This window comes from Elaeis guineensis, chromosome 6 (assembly GCF_000442705.2).
Source record: "Elaeis guineensis isolate ETL-2024a chromosome 6, EG11, whole genome shotgun sequence".
NCBI lineage: Eukaryota > Viridiplantae > Streptophyta > Magnoliopsida > Arecales > Arecaceae > Elaeis > Elaeis guineensis.
Genome location: NC_025998.2, coordinates 31,285,123 through 31,301,593, shown reverse-complemented (window position 1 = coordinate 31,301,593; position 16,471 = coordinate 31,285,123). Strand labels below are relative to the sequence as shown.

The 16,471-nt window shown below is 35.5% G+C and overlaps 1 pseudogene; it reads left to right on the top strand.

The window, feature by feature from the left end:
* Window positions 1–3,948, top strand: part of LOC140858778 (uncharacterized) — a 4,498-nt pseudogene extending 550 nt beyond the window's left edge.
* The last annotated feature ends 12,523 nt before the right edge of the window (window positions 3,949–16,471 follow it).

The window sequence follows — 16,471 nt, the reverse complement described above, 5'->3', positions numbered from 1 at the left end:
GTTTATGAATTTTGAGGTTGGATTATTTTATCTTTGGATTTAGATGCTCTGAACCAGTTTTGGTTTAATTAAATATTTGAATTGAACTTTATTATTATATTTATTTATGATGCACCTATTATTATATTTAAGAAGATGAATTTTGGCTTCGTGTTATCGCAGGCCCATCCCTCGGTAGCATGGCCATGTTATATCCCGGATTTGGAGCATGACAATTTTAATATCTTAAAAGCATGTGATCGATCTATTGTATGTAGATTAGATCTACATCATGCATGTTAGATAGATTAAATTGTTTAATCTAGATCAGATTTTTATTCTGCTGTGTTCAGATCTTTAAAAGTTAAAAATCTGCATACTCTGATTTTTGTATGCATGTCCCCAGATATGCGACATCCTTCAGCTAATGTAGGAGAAGTTTCTTGGGTGTGGACTATAAGCCACATCCGAAATTGAGTCTCAGGCCAAACAATGCTATTGCAGAGATGTTGAGACCTAATTGCAATGGATTTGGATGAGATGAAATCAACAAGTGCATGACCAGTGAGGAGAGTACCTCCAAGGAATGGGTAAAATAAATTGGCATTATAAAATCTATTCATTTTTCTTTGAAACCTTTCTTATATGTTTGTGTTGCCTTTTTTTTAAATGCAGGGTCAACCAAATACTCAAGTATGAGGAACAAGCCTTTCCCTCGCTTTGGGGACCTAACCAATGTCTTTAAGAGGGATCGTGCTACTGGGATGGGAGTAGAAGTACTTATAGATGCTATTAAAGAAATAGAGATGGAGGAGCAACAATATCTGCACACATTACGAACTATCAATGAGAGTTAAGATGAGGAGCAATTTTCATAGTCAGAATTTCACCATGTACACTTTCCAAATGGCTTCTAATACTGAAGCTGTAGGTGTAAGTCGGCCAACCAAAACTAAGAAAGCTATGCATGAGGCACTTGAGATAGTGAGAAAGCTTACTTCTAAGATGTTTAAGCTAGAAAACCTAATGGTAACTATTGGGGACCATATTGGCAAATTGGCTTCATGTTTTAAGCATATGAGGTTGTAGATAGAAGAATGGCAGTGGTGTTTGAGATGATGATGGTGCAGGATCTCTCTCAATATGAGATTCTTAGGATGGGCAAAAAAATTGCTATAGATCCATTGGAGACCAATTATTTTTTTAGTCTTCCAGAGGACTATAGAAGGGCGTATGTTCTAACCCTTTGCTTGTCAAACTTTTCAAAGTGGGATGTAACTAAGTTGTTATAGGCTTTGGTGTATCTTTTTTGGACATTATGTATTGGGTACTTTTTGGTGTAGGTTGTTGGATGTAAACACCACTTTTGGATCAAATACAAGTTTATGTTTTGGATGCTAATTGTTGTTTCTTGTTTCACAAGATGCAAGGTGGTTATTTGTATGGATTTGGATGGTTACTTGCATGGATGACATTGTTATTAATGTCCTCTTCATGAATTATTATTGCTCACTATCTTCATGATTTGGGTGGTTACTTGTATGGATGACAATTTATAGGTAAAGTTTACCAGTGGAATACCATGGCATTTGAATGGTATTTAATGAGTATTTCGTGTTCTCCAAGTCCCAATTTTGACAGGTTACGATGCAGCTGCTGGTTGCTAGGTCTTGGATTTCTGCAGCAACCCCACTTGAGAACTGCCTTATTGACAGTTCCTTTTTTTAGTTCATCATTGATACTTCCTTTGGATTTCTGCAGCACTTCCATTGATGTAGCTGCATGTTTTGAGATCTTGTAATCCAACTACCTTGATTATTTCTAATTTGCCGGTCTTTTCTTCTTTCCAAGTAATCATTTCATTTAGTACTTGATATTATTTGCAATAACCTGAGTGATGTTAACTGAAGTGACCAGTAACAAGATTTAAGTAATATGTGCTTGACCAATAAACATAATCATTTTGTTTTCTCTATACTTATCAGGTAGCTATTCAAGATGTAGATGAGATGATTCTAAAACAAGTTCTTTCTGTTCCAAGTGTTGTAGTAGCCTCTCCTTTTGCGGTAATTTAACAATTGCATCTTCTCATCGTATTCACTTTCAGGTTACAATGTATTTAGTGCTTTGGCACCTCCTAGTACCTGGAGTACATTTGATTGATGACCATGTTCTTTGCTGATTATCCAATTGATTGCAAACAAGATGATTAAGGGGAGCAAATCTAATCCTTGATCATCTAAACACTTCATCTACTTGATTTATCCTAAATTCGTAAGATATTTCATTTGTCCATGATATGGTAGAACTTCACTTTTTGTGTGTGAGTGCACGCGTGTTTTCCTATGATGTTGATCTTCTAGTCTGCATTATCTTTGTGTTTTATTTTCTTTTATTTCCTTTTCTCTACTCAAAATGGTATTCCTATATTACCTTTATTGCTAATGAGTTGATTGACTATTATTTGAAATAGAGCCTGGATTAATATCATCACGAAATTGGAAGATTGGGACAACTATGTTGCTTGCATTGGTGAGAGAAGTGCTATGGCTGCAAGAGATTAGGGCTAAAGAATGTTTATTATCCAACAAACCCTGGTTTTGAAGGGTATGTCATATTTCTTATCACTCGTTGGTTAAAGTAGAGTGCTGCCTTGTAATGGCTGGTATCTGCCAGAATATGCCGGATATAGCATTGGGCTTATGAGCCATAATAGGCCAAGTTTGTAAATGGAAAAACTCGATGGATAGAAACCTAATATATCATGAGGAACTCACGGAAATGGGACAGACTCATGAGGTTTACAGAGACGTACTTGAAGTTTGTGACGCCGAAGTTTCATTGATTATAACTTTCTTATGTAACACCTTAGCAACGTGACAAAGTGAATTTTATTATATAGTTGCTAATATGATTTATGTACAATGATAATGTATAAAATGAGATTTTTTTTTTTTAATGGAGGATGTAATAGATATTTTACATAGTTTTCTCAAGAAAATAAATGTTCAATCAAATATATGTCATTTTAGAATATGTCACTTTCTTATGATCAACCAAATATATCAAAATTATGTTTTTCAAATATCATATTTTTAGAAATCAGCTATCCAAAAAAAAAAAATATTTTAGGGAGCAAAAATTCTTCATGTGAACCAAATGAGCCCTTATAGGTGTATCTCTCTTATCTATTAGGAGCTCTGTCTCTCTAAAAGCCTTTTAATCTTATCTGATCTCATACATTCAAGAATAGTATTCTTTGACTAGAAATGCTTGGTTGGTGGTAGCTAGCTAGCTATGGCATGGGTAATTTGGCGGCAAAGAAACTCTCCGGCATGTACTAAAATGGCATCAACCGTTACTATAGTAAAGCAGCCCATAACTTTCTTTCCCTCCAGGTTTTGGACTTAAGCAAGTGCTGAAGAAGAAGAGGAGAAGTTGCCTACCTCTCTAGCTAGCTTGGGTCATGATGGCAATGATCTGACCTAGATGAGGATGGGGGACTCGCATTAGATGGCTAAAGCTTTTTTTTTTTTTTTTGATGCAAGCAGGCTATTACACCATTCTAATATAAGTACAGCCCAGAGAATCAGAGTATAAAATATCTTGCAGGACCTGAGGGTAGTTATCACCTTCACGCCAGGTTCAATCTCTGATATACTCAGCAATAAAAGAGGCAGCCCAATCCACGGTGCTGTTCACCTCCCAGAATATGTACCGGACAAACGACGTGGTGGTGTGACGAAGAGACCTCCAGATATCGCAAAGCAGAGGATGGGTTTCCAAGTGCTTTGGCTTATTCCGAATCTAGCCAATGAATATGGCCAAGTCATCCTCGACGAAGATTCTCTTAGCTCGCAGCTTACGTCTCGCATAGATGATGCCCACCCAAACAGCATGGATCTCCACCCTAAGAATAAATGGGTCGAAAATATGAGATCCCCCAATAGCCAAAAGCCTGACGTTTGATCCCCGGATAATATAGGTTGCACCATCCCTGCCATTCTTGGCACTGTTATCAAAGTTGACCTTGACAAATCCCAAGGATGGGGACTCTCAGGAAATAAAAATAGTCCTCCAAGTCGCTACAAGCATAGCAAGGGGTCCCAGGAACTCGTGGCGTCAAGGGACATGGTGGTAGTATCAAAGTGGCAGTAGTACTCCTCAGGTAAGCAACAAGCTCTCTCCACCACCCATTGCATAGGCACAACCTTGGCTTCGAAAACCAAGCTATTCCTAGACAGCCAAATTTGATAGACGATGTAAGTCTAGTATCCCAAGGAGACCCCTCAATCATACTCTGATGGACCGCATCTATAAAGGACAAAAGCCATGGGCCACTATGAGCCCTCAGATATGCCCCCATCATCCCCCAAATCAAACATGCCCTCGGGCAATGGAGCAAACAATGCTTCATCGACTCATCCTTCAGTCCGCAGATCGGATAGGTGATAGGAAGCTCCATGCCTCTATCTTTGAGAAGTGTCCGAGTAGATAGTTGATCCCAGATAACCTTTCAGAGAAAAAGTCTAACCCTGAGGTAGACAGTCGCATGCCAAATCCAAGCGGCCTCAATCTTCTTCTCCAGTACTGGCCTACTCATTGTAGCGAGGTCCCTAACAAGAACCTTAGGGCAACAAGACTGGCCCCATACCCTCAAGTCATGGTTTCGATGGATAGAAAGTGGAATGGCAAGAATCCTATTGGCCAATGAGTCTCCAAAAAGAGGGATGACATCCTAAGTCCTCCAACTCCTGCCATCAGCCATAATCAAGTCGTAAACCCATATATGATCGTCCACCTCCATGCTGACATAGGTCAGGCATTGTGATAGGGGCAGACTGGAAAGCCACATATCTCGACTAACATCAATCGAAGTTCCATCACCAATCTGCCATCTAACATGAGCTATCACCATAGGAGCGTGGATGTAGATCTCCTTTTAGATGAAGGAGCAAATATGACCACTTCGAATCTCAGACCCCTAGCTCCAAACCCCATATTGAGCTCTCATCACCCTGCTCTATAAGCAATCAGATTGGATGAAGAATCTCATAGCATGTCTGACAATCATAGTCTCCCTCCTAACCAATAAGAACTGGATCCCTAGGCCCCTATCATGCATGGGCCAACAGACTACCTCATAGGAGAGCAGATGTAGCCCCTGATTGCCCTGCTTCAAACCCAATAAAAAATTTTAGAACTACTGCGCTAGGCCTTTAAGACAAGCACATGGCATAACATTGTTTACCAGAAGATAGGTCGGGATGGAGCTCAGGACTGATCTCACAAGGATAGTCCTCCCCATCATGGAGAGAGCATTGGCTTGCCAACCCTTGAGGTGATCACCGACCCGTTACTCTATGGGCTTACAGTCAGCCTTCTAAAGTGTTGCTCCAAGAATTGATTTTGATGATCGCAAATCATTTAAAGGGACTACTAATGTGTTTCTTATCTTTGAAGAATATTTTTATGATGTTTCAGATAGTCCAAAAGATTGGATTTAAAAAGCTTCGTCAAGTATACCAAAATTAAAGTTTCTATAAGTTGGAGAAGTTTTCAAAGCTTTCTGAGAGTGTCCAATTGATTTGAAGCCATTTGAGAGCGTTTGAAAGTATTCTGATAAGTTTTGAACCTTAAATATATAAAAAATTGGGTTGCAACAAAATGAAGCAATCTATCTGGGTCATCTCTTTTTATTGAGTAGCCGGCACACACTGTTTTGACTTATGGCATGCAGTGGGACGACCCACCTGGGATGACCCTTGAGACCAAAACAAAAAGTCTGATTTTCAAACTGGCCAAATAAGGTATCCCATGGGACTTTCTAGTCACAGTGGGATGACCCATATGGGACGATCCATTCTGTATGAGTTCATAATGGCTAGTTTTCAGTCTATTTTTGATGCATTTAATGCGCATTAAATACTCTCCAATAGCTCTAAACTGATACTAAGATATTTTCAAGTACAAATGATGATTACATATACTCTTTTAAAGTAAAAAATTATAAGTTTTGCAAGCATTTAAGTTCACATCCGAGAAAAACTCAAATAAGCCCTAAAGAGAGGAAAAGAAGCATTTAATCACTTCACCAACTACTCTCCAACTGCAATCAAGTGTGCAATTCATTGAAGATGTTTAGTAAAAGTTTTTTTTTCTTAAGTATTATATTTCTATTACATTTATTATGTTTATTTAAGGAGATATTGTGCTAAATTTTTTGTACCCTATTTTTCTCATATTGTATTTGAGTTTTTGAATTTTGGGGGGGTTTCAAAACTCGATTGGATTGATCTAAACCTTGAATCAGATTATTGAGGATTGGTTTGTATCCAAAAAATAAGTGTTCTTGCTTGGATAGCAAGGGTCGAAGTTGTCCGACGTGTTGTAACTTAGAAATCTATTTAGTGGATTGAATTTTCAAGTAGAGACTTGGAGAGTAGATGTAGGTGCAAGGTTGGCACTGAACTACTATAAATTCTTGATGTTTGTTGTGCTTGCATCTCTTTACTTGTTCTTTATATTCAATACTTGTTTATCTCTTATTTGTATTTGATTTCATCTTTATTACAAATCAACTCATTTCACTCAACACCTTAGCACATTATTTAAGTGCATTAGTCTTAAAAATTTTAAAAAGACTCAATTCACCCTTCCTCTTGAGCTCCATATCTGAGCAACAAGTGGTATCAGAGCACAGTGCTCTAACCCTTGCTTGATTTAACCATCAAGAGCCAAAGGTCAATGGCAGCTCAATTTAGCACATCACTAGCTGAGGGCAATCTACAAACCGACCTTCACTTTTCAATAGATCAAATTACACTTATTGGAAAGCTCGGATGAAAATTTTTATTCAAATACTTGACTATAATATATAGAGTATCATAGTAAATGGACCACACACACCCACTAAATTGATTGATGGTGTGTTTCTCTCTAAGTTGGAAGGTGAATGGGATAAATTTGATAAGAAAATAGCTCAGCTCAATGCTAAAGTCATGAATATTTTATATTATACTTTAGATGCAAATGAATTTAATCATATTTTTATATGCAATTCTACTAAAAAAATTTGGGATAGATTAGAAGTCACACATAAAGGCACAAACCAAATAAAAGAGTCTAAGATAAATATGCTTGTGCACAACTATGAACTGTTTAAAATGGAACCTAAAGAGTCAATAACTCAAATATTTATCTATTTCACTGACATTATAAATAGTTTAAAAAGTCTTGACAAATATTATTCTAACAATGATCTTATGAGAAAAATGCTCAGGTCCTTACCAAGATCGTGGGAGGCAAAGGTCATTGCAATTCAAGAAGTCAAGGATTTAAATATTTTACTATTGGAGGAGCTTCTTGGATCCCTCATGACTAATGAACTAACCATGAAGCAACACTCTGAGGAGGAAATAAGAAAGAAGACTATCGCTCTCAAGTCGACAGCTCAGGAAGAACAAGACATAGAAAAATTAGATAATAGCGAGGAAGATGAAGATTTGGCCCTGATCACTAAAAAATTTAGATGCTTAATGAGGAGAAAGAGACAAGGGATCAAGAGAAGACCACCAACTAAGGAGGAGCCGATTAAAAAAAAGAAAAAGATCAACCCATCATTTGTTATGAGTGTAAGAAGCTGGGCCACTTCAAATCAGAATACCTCTAGCTCAAGAAAGATTAAAAGAAGTTTAAGAAGAAAAAAACTATGATGACTACATGGAGCGATAGTGATGACTCCACCACAGATAAAAAATCTTATGAAGAAGCCAATCTGTGCCTTATGGCACATGAAAATGAGGTATCTCCTGAAACTCAAAATGAATTTACTTATGATGAACTGCTAGAAGCTTTTCATAAACTTTTGGATGATCTAAAAGAATTAAGAATAAAAAATAAAAATTAAAAATTAAAAAATTTAGTATTAGCTAAAGAAAAAGAAGAAGTTGATAACAAAAATAAAGAATTAGAACTAAAGAATCAGTCTTTATTAAAAGAAAAAGATGAATTTTCAAGCCAAAATGAAACTCTTGTAAAAAAAAATCAAAAACTAAAGAAAGAGGTAACCAAGTTAAAACCTATAGTTGATAGATTTATATTAAGTTCAAACAAACTTTAGATGATCATTGATAGTCAAAAAGCTGTATATGATAAAGTCGGACTTGGTTATAACACTTTTAGAAAATAAAAATTTTTTAAAAATATTTTATCAATGCATCTATAAGAAAATTATCAAATATTATTTATTTTAAATGTGACAAAGTAGGGCATAAAGCTTATTCATATTTATCAAATAAAGTTGATGATAGAAATATTAAGAAAATATGAGTTTCAAAAGGAACCATTGTGACTAACCTCAAAGGACCCAAGTTAGCTTGGGTACCTAAGGTTAAAACTTGATTTCATGTGTGCAGGTGTGTCTTGCATCCCAAGCAACAAAATAAAAGTGATATCTTGATAGTGGATATTCAAGATATATGACTGGTGATGAATCTCAATTCATCACATTGGAAGCCAAGAATGGAGGGATGGTCACCTTTGGAGATAATGGCAAAGGAAAGATCATCGGTATTGATAATATTGATATCACTCCCTCTATTTATATTGAAAATGTATTACTTGTAGATGATCTTAAGCATAATTTTTTAAGTATTAGTCAATTATGTGATAAAGGTTACAAAGTAGTTTTTGAATCATCTATGTGCATTGTAACTAGTCCCTCTGATGTTAGCACTAGATTCATTGGATATAGGCATGGTAATGTATACATGGTTGATTTGGATAATCTATCATTACAAAATATGCAATGTCTTGTGGCCATGAATGTAAAAATTAATGAGACTAGTTGGTTTTGGCACCGTAGGCTGGCATATATTAGTATGCACACACTTTCTAAAATCATTAAAAATGATTTGATTTTTGGTTTGTCAAAAATTAATTTTAATAAAGATAAAATTTGTGATGCATGTCAATTAGGTAAACAAATAAGAATTTTCTTTAAATCTAAAAATATTGTTTCAACTTGTAAACCTTTAGAGCTCTTATATATGGATTTATTTGATCCTACAAGGACAATTAGTCTAGGAGAAAAAAGATATGATTTTATAATTATTGATAATTTTTTATGTTTTACTTGGGTTTTATTTTTAGCTTCGAAGGATGAAGTATTTTCAGCATTCTCTAAGTTTTGTCAAAAAATTTCGAATGAAAAAGGTTTGCCAATTATTTCTATATGAAGTGACGATGGCATTGAATTTGAAAATAAAAATTTTAAAAAATTTTATGATGAAAAGGGCATAGATTATAACTTTTCAGCACCTAGAATACCACAACAAAATAGAGTTGTTGAAAGAAAAAATAGAATCTTAGAAGAAATAGCCCGTACCATGCTATGTGAAAGCAAACTCCTAAAATATTTTTGGGCAAAGGCAATTAACACAGCATATTACATTTTAAATTATGCTTTAATTAGACCTATTTTTAAAAAAATACCTTATGAATTATGGAAAGGTAGAAAACTTAATATAGATTATTTTCATATTTTTGGTTGTCGGTGTTTTATTTTGAATAATGGCAAAGATAGCTTAGGTAAATTTGATGCTAAATCTGATGAAGCTATCTTTCTTGGCTATTCCACTTCTAGTAAAGTCTTTAGAGTATTTAATAAAAGAACATTAATAGTGGAAGAGTCAATTCATGTAGTTTTTGATGAAACTAATGATCTTTCATTAAAGAAGAGAGAGGATGCTGATGATGCAGGTATCATAGAAGATGAAATGAAAGAGCTCACCCTTAATGACTCAATTGAGTGAAACAAAGATCAATTGGATGAAAAACATGAGGATAAAAGCATCAATGATTAGAACATTTAAGAACAATCTTAGGACACAGGTAATCTTCCAAGAGAATGGAGGTATATCCACAATCATCTGAAAAAATTAATAATTGGTGATCCGGCACAAGGAGTAAGAACTAGATCTTCACTTAGAGATGTTTGTAATTATGTAGCTTTTGTTTCACATCTAAAACCTAAAATAATAAATGAAGCTGAAAAAGATCATAATTGGATAATTGCCATGCAAGAAAAGCTAAATCAATTTGAAAGAAATTATATATGGACACTAGTTGCTAGACCTAAAAATCACCCCATAATAGGAACTAAATGGGTATATAAGAATAAATTAGATGAAGATGGAAATATAATAAGAAATAAAGTAAGATTAGTTGCTAAAGGATACAATCAACAATAAGGAATTGATTTGATGAAATATTTGCTCCTGTTACGAGACTTTAAGCCATAAGAATGCTACTTGCTTTTGCTTGTTTTATGAACTTTAAATTATTTCAAATAGATGTTAAGAGTACTTTTCTAAATGGTTATATTGCTCAAGAAGTATATGTAGAACAACCTCCAGATTTTGAAAGTCATAAATTTTTAAATCATGTATTTAAGTTAAACAAAGTATTGTATAGATTAAAACAAGCTTCTAGGGCCTGGTATGAAAGATTAAGTAAGTTTTTATTAGAAAATAGTTTCTCAAGAGAAAATGTTGATACAACTCTATTTATAAAAAAAAAAGATAAAAAATTATAATTATACAGATATATTTGATGACATTATATTTGGGTCTACTAATGAAGATTTATGCCAAGAGTTTGTCAAGTTCATGCAGGAGGAGTTTGAGATAAGCATGATGGAAGAACTTACTTTTTTTCTCAGATTTCAGATTAAGTAAATGAAGAAAGGGATCTCCATCATCCAAAGTAAGTACACAAGAGAACTATTAGAGAAATTTGAAATGGAGAGCTCAAAAATTGTAAGTACACCTATGACCCCTTCTTGTAAATTAGAAAAAGATGAGCATGGTAAAAATATTGATTCCAAGCTCTATAGAGGTATGATAGGTTCTTTATTGTATCTTACTTCTAGTAGACCTGATATAATGTTCAGTGTATGCTTGTGTGATAGATATCAGTCAAATTCTTAAGAATCTCATTTAAATGCTATTAAGAGAATTTTTAGATACTTAAAAGAAACACAAAACCTAGGACTTTGATTCTCAAAATAATCTTCTATTGACTTAATAAGTTACTTAGATGCAGATTTTGCTGGATGTAAACTAGATAGAAAAAGTACTAGTGGAACTTGTCAATTTCTTGGAGTAAACTTAATCTCTTGGTTTAGCAAGAAGTAAAATTCGGTAGCATTGTCTATGGTCGAGGCCGAATACATTACAGCCAAAATTGCTGTGCTCAAATCCTATGGATTAAGCAATAACTCATAGATTTTGATATTGAACTTAAAAACATCCCCATAAGATGTGATAATACTAGTGCCATCAATTTGAACAGAAATCTAATCCAACACTCTAGGTCAAAATATATTGAAATTAGATATCATTTCATAAGATAACATGTTCAAAATAATCATATAACACTTGAATACATAAACACTGAAAAATAACTAGCTAATATTTTCACTAAAGCACTAAATAAAAATAAATTTTATGAAATTAGAAGGAAATTGGGCATCTTAGACCATTCTACTTGAACTTCAATCATAATTTCACTCCCAAAATTCTTCTAAAATTTTTTGACTTCATTATCTTAATTTTGGGAGCCATCTATCTTTTTTTAAGATTTTTTTAAGATAATTAAAAAATCATCGTGCTATTCAGATACCTTCTCAGATTTTTTTTCATTGACATATTCAATAAAAAATCATACCAAAATTTATCTGGACTTCTCATGATCATCTCAACTTGATATGATCCATTTCAAATTTTTTCTCATAAATTTTTTTTCTATTTTTAAATCTTTTTCTCATCGTTTGAACCTTTTCTGGATGGGATGACCCATGTGAGATGTCCCAATTGATAAGGCAAATGAATTTCATTGGAACCAATCCGTTTAAATTCCTTTCTTAAAATTTAAGTGGGGCGACTCAATTACTATACTTCTTCCTCTTCTTCTCATCTCAAACTAAAAACTCTTCCTCTAACTCTCCACCGGCCACAAATCCATCCTGTTAACCATCCAAAATCTTGGATCTCCATCTCAAACCCTAGAGCAAACTCTCTCTCTCGGCATACCCTCTTGCTCTCCATCAAAATCTCAAGCCCTAACTTGCAAAATCCATGACAATCAACCCAAAACCCTCTTCTCCTCTTCATTTCCATCCATCTCTCATCCCTCTCTACCCTCTTGATCGATTCTCCTACTCTCTTTGGGATAATGGCCCCCAAGATGCGATTGCCACAGAGAAGAAAGTCAGTGAGGTCCTTAGAGACTAAGAAATGAAGGAAGATATGATTTGATAACTAGTCGAGACATCTGTTTGATGCACCATGTAATCTTCGAAACTCTCCTAAATCTATCATTTTTTATGATCGATGCCATGAGGAAGGCCTCGAATAGATCCAAGGCTTTCTTGTCCTATGGTATGGCTCTTACTGTGATATTTAGGGAGTCTAGAGTGAGCTTTGAGGGAGAGGTTGTTTGTAGATTATCGAACACAGACACCTACAACGACCACTTCCTTTGATGCATGGGATTTATCAGAGTGGATGGTCGTTGGACCAAAGGGCGAGGAGCTACAGTCGAGGAGGAGGAGGATGAGGAGGAGAAGCCTGCTGAGGGGAGGGTCCCTCTTCACACCTATGCCCAGGCAGAGCCCTGATGATCACCCTATATCGGAGCCTGAGACAGGACCCTCAGTTAGTGTAACCCCATTGTCGAGCCATACCATGCCATCTTTTAGTTTGGGGGAGGATGAGATGGGACTGTTGGCTGAGAGAGTGACAGGCATTCTATCTGTTCAGCAGCAGCGGTTTCAAGATTAGATTCTTCAGCAGCTCCACTAGTTTCAGCAGTATCAGGAGCAGATCTTCCAGCAGGTGCAGCAGCAGCAGCAGTATCATCGGGCTCCATCGAGTTCTTTCTCTGATCCTTCCTCGAATTTTTCTATCATGCCACACATATCTTCATTGATGGAGCTCTTGTCTGATCTGAGTACTAGACTGGAGAGTGTGGAGAGCTCCCTACTCAGGTTCAGTGGCAAGATTTTTGATATCGAGAGGGAGATCAGACGGATTTTAGTTTCTCTATCAGAAGGAGTGAGTACTTCGACTACCACTTCACCTCAGCTGGATGATTTAGCTTGAGAAATAGAGAGACTCCACAGCCAGCTTCATTTTTCTCTGGAGCTGATTCGGACAGACATCAGAGACTTCAAAGACTTCGTATCTGCTGATCTAAATGGGCTCTGACTTACAGTGAGGGAGATTTTGTCCCAGCTTAATGCCATTAGGACTCAGCTTTAGTCTAGGCCCTCCACCTCCAATGAGCCAGCCTTTGTCCAGCCCATTGCTTTTCATCCTCCGATATTTTCTTCTCGGACCAGACCTTTCGGTCGAGGACGACGCTAATCATGTTTCACCGATCTTGATCTTGAGCTCAATGCCCATTCTCACTGATTTCATCATTTTATATCAGGTTACTTAGTTGTATTTTGTAGATTGGATGTATGAGAGCTTTATGCTCATGGACATATATTATAACTCTTGTAACCTCTCTTTTTATTGTAATTAATGAATGAGGTTATTATCATGACTCACTTCTTTTTTCTTGGATGAATGAATGAATGAATGACTGTTATACTTGAATGAATATACTATTACTCTGATACCTGACATAGAACCATGAAAAATCTTACTCCCTTTAGTTTATTTTTTGATGATGTCAAAAAGGGAGAGAAAATAGTGTATTGTCTATCTAAATTTTTTAAATTTAAATATTTTTTAAAATTTTTTACTCTGATACAGTATTTTGCACTGATATGCCTCTGATACGCCTATTTTTTACTCTGATACATCTGTTTTTATATTCATTTTGATACTATTTGAAAAATTACTTTGATACATCTATTTTTCTTGAGTGCTTTGGTATTTTTGATAATTTTATTTTTGCATGAATACCAAAATATCTCGATACATTCATTTTTGATTTTACAAAATACTCTAAATTCTTTTCTTTTAATTCTTGATTTCATCCTTGCTTTGATATCAAAATAAGAAAAAAAAAATATTCCTTTCATATTTATTGCTCTGATATTAAAAATAAGAAAGAGAAGAATAAATTTTTTTATGAACCATCTTTGCTTCAATAAGAAAAATTTTACAAATTAAACACTCTTTATATAAGAAAGGAGGAGATCTTTTTTAAAATGGTCAAAATGATTATTTTTATTTATTTCATACAAGAACGGAAAGGATTTTAACTGACTAAGAACAATCCTTAGAAAAATTTTGATATCTTCACAAATGAGTTTCAGCAAAATGAATTGAAACATTAAGATTATTGAAAATATGTATCTCATAATTTTCTATCTTTGGCATATTCCTACAAGTGCTTCACAAACCTAAATTTCTTGAGCTTTAAGGATTTATTTTATGAATACTCAAATATTTTGTCATCATCAAAAAGAGAGATTGTCGCTCCAAGAATTGATTTTGATGATCGCAAACCATTTGAGGGGACTACTAATATATTTTTTTATCTTTAGAGAATATTTTTATGATGTTTCAGGTAGTCCAAAAGATTGGATTTGAAAAGCTTCATCAAGTATATCAAAATTGAAGTTTTTGCAAGTTAGAGAAGTTTTTGAAGCCTTCTGAGAGTGTCCAATTGATTTGAATCCATTCGAGAGTATTTGAAAGTGTTCTGATAAATTTTGAATCTTAAATATATAAAAAATTGGATTGCAACAAAATGAGGTGACCCATCTGGGTCATCCCTTTTCATTAAGTAGCCAGCACGCACTGTTTTGACTTGTGGCATGCAGTGGGATAACCCACCTGGGACAATCTCTGAGACTCTGAGATCAAAACAGAAAGTTTGATTTTCAGACTGGTTAAATGAGGCATCCCATGAGACTTCCCAGTCATAGTGGGACGATCCATTTTGGGTGAGTTCGTAACGACTAATTTTCAGCCTATTTTTGATGCATTTAATATGCATTAAACACTCCTCAACGGCTCTAAATCGATACTAAGATATTCTCAAGTATAAATAGTGATTATATGTGCTCTCTTGAAGTGAGAAATCACAAGTTTTACAAGCATTCAAGTTCACATCCGAGAAAAACTCAAACAAGCCCTAAAGAGAGGAAAAGAAGCATTTAATCATTTCACCAACCACTCTCCAGCTATAATCAAGTGTGTAATTCATTGAGGGTGTTTAGCAAAAGTTTCTTCCCATTAAGTATTATATTTCTATTGCATTTATTGTGTTTAGTTTAGGGGATATTATGCTGAATTTTTTGTACCCTATTTTTTTCATATTGTATTTGGATTTTTGAGTTTTGGGGAGGGTTCAAAACTTGGTTGGGTTGATCTGAATCTTGAATCAAATTGTTGAAGGTTGGTTTGTATCTAAGAAATAAGTATTCTTGCTTGGATAGCAAGGGTCGGAGTTGTCCGACGTGTTGTAACTTTGAAATTTATTTAATGGATTGAATTTCCAAGTAGGAACTTAGGGAGTGGATGTAGGTGCAAGATTTGCACCGAACCACTATAAATTCTTGATGTTTGTTGTGCTTGTATCTCTTTGTGTTCAATACTCATTTATCTCTCATTTGTGTTTGATTTCATCTTTATTGCAAATCAACTCATTCCATTCAACATCTTAGCACATTATTTAAGTGCAATAATCTTGAAAATTTTAAAAAGACCCAATTTACCCCTCCTCTTGGGCTCCATATCTGGACAACATGAAATCTCTGCCTTGGGATGGGAACCCCCAAATAGGTCAAGATCCTAGTCTGCTCAAGAATCCCCAGCCTATCTCTGATTGTCTGCTTCACCTAGACCTTCATCTTAGGGTTAAAAGTAACAGTAAACTTTTGCAAATCACTAGCTGACCAGACACCCGATAGTAGGTCTTCATGATAGTCGTGAAACACCCTGCATTTTAGGTCAAGGTCCGATCAATGAGCAGACAATCATCCATGAAGAGAAGGTGTGAGACCGACTGAATCCTAGGGGCAGATGAGTAGGGTTCCAGCTCTGCCCCCTAAATCATTGATTGAAGAGCGCGAGACAAAGAATCAGTGCATAAAATAAACAGGTAGAAGGAGAGAGGGCACCATTGGCGAAGATCGCCCACTGCATGGAAGAAGTCCATTGAGATGCCATTAATCAGAATGGCAAAGCTTGGAGCCTCCACACGGCCCATGACCTAGTCCATCCATTTATCTCAGAAGCCAAACTCATGGAGCATCCGACACAGAAATCACTAACTCACTCGGTTGTAGGCCCGCTCTATGTTCAGCTTGATCGCCATCAAGCTCCAGCGTATGGGAGCACACTGAAGATCATGCACTCTTATGTGAGCAGAACATTGTTGGTGATACAGCGACCACTGACAAAGGCACCTTGCTCTGGGCTAATCAAGCGAGAAATAATTGGCTTCAATCGTCCAACCAGGACCC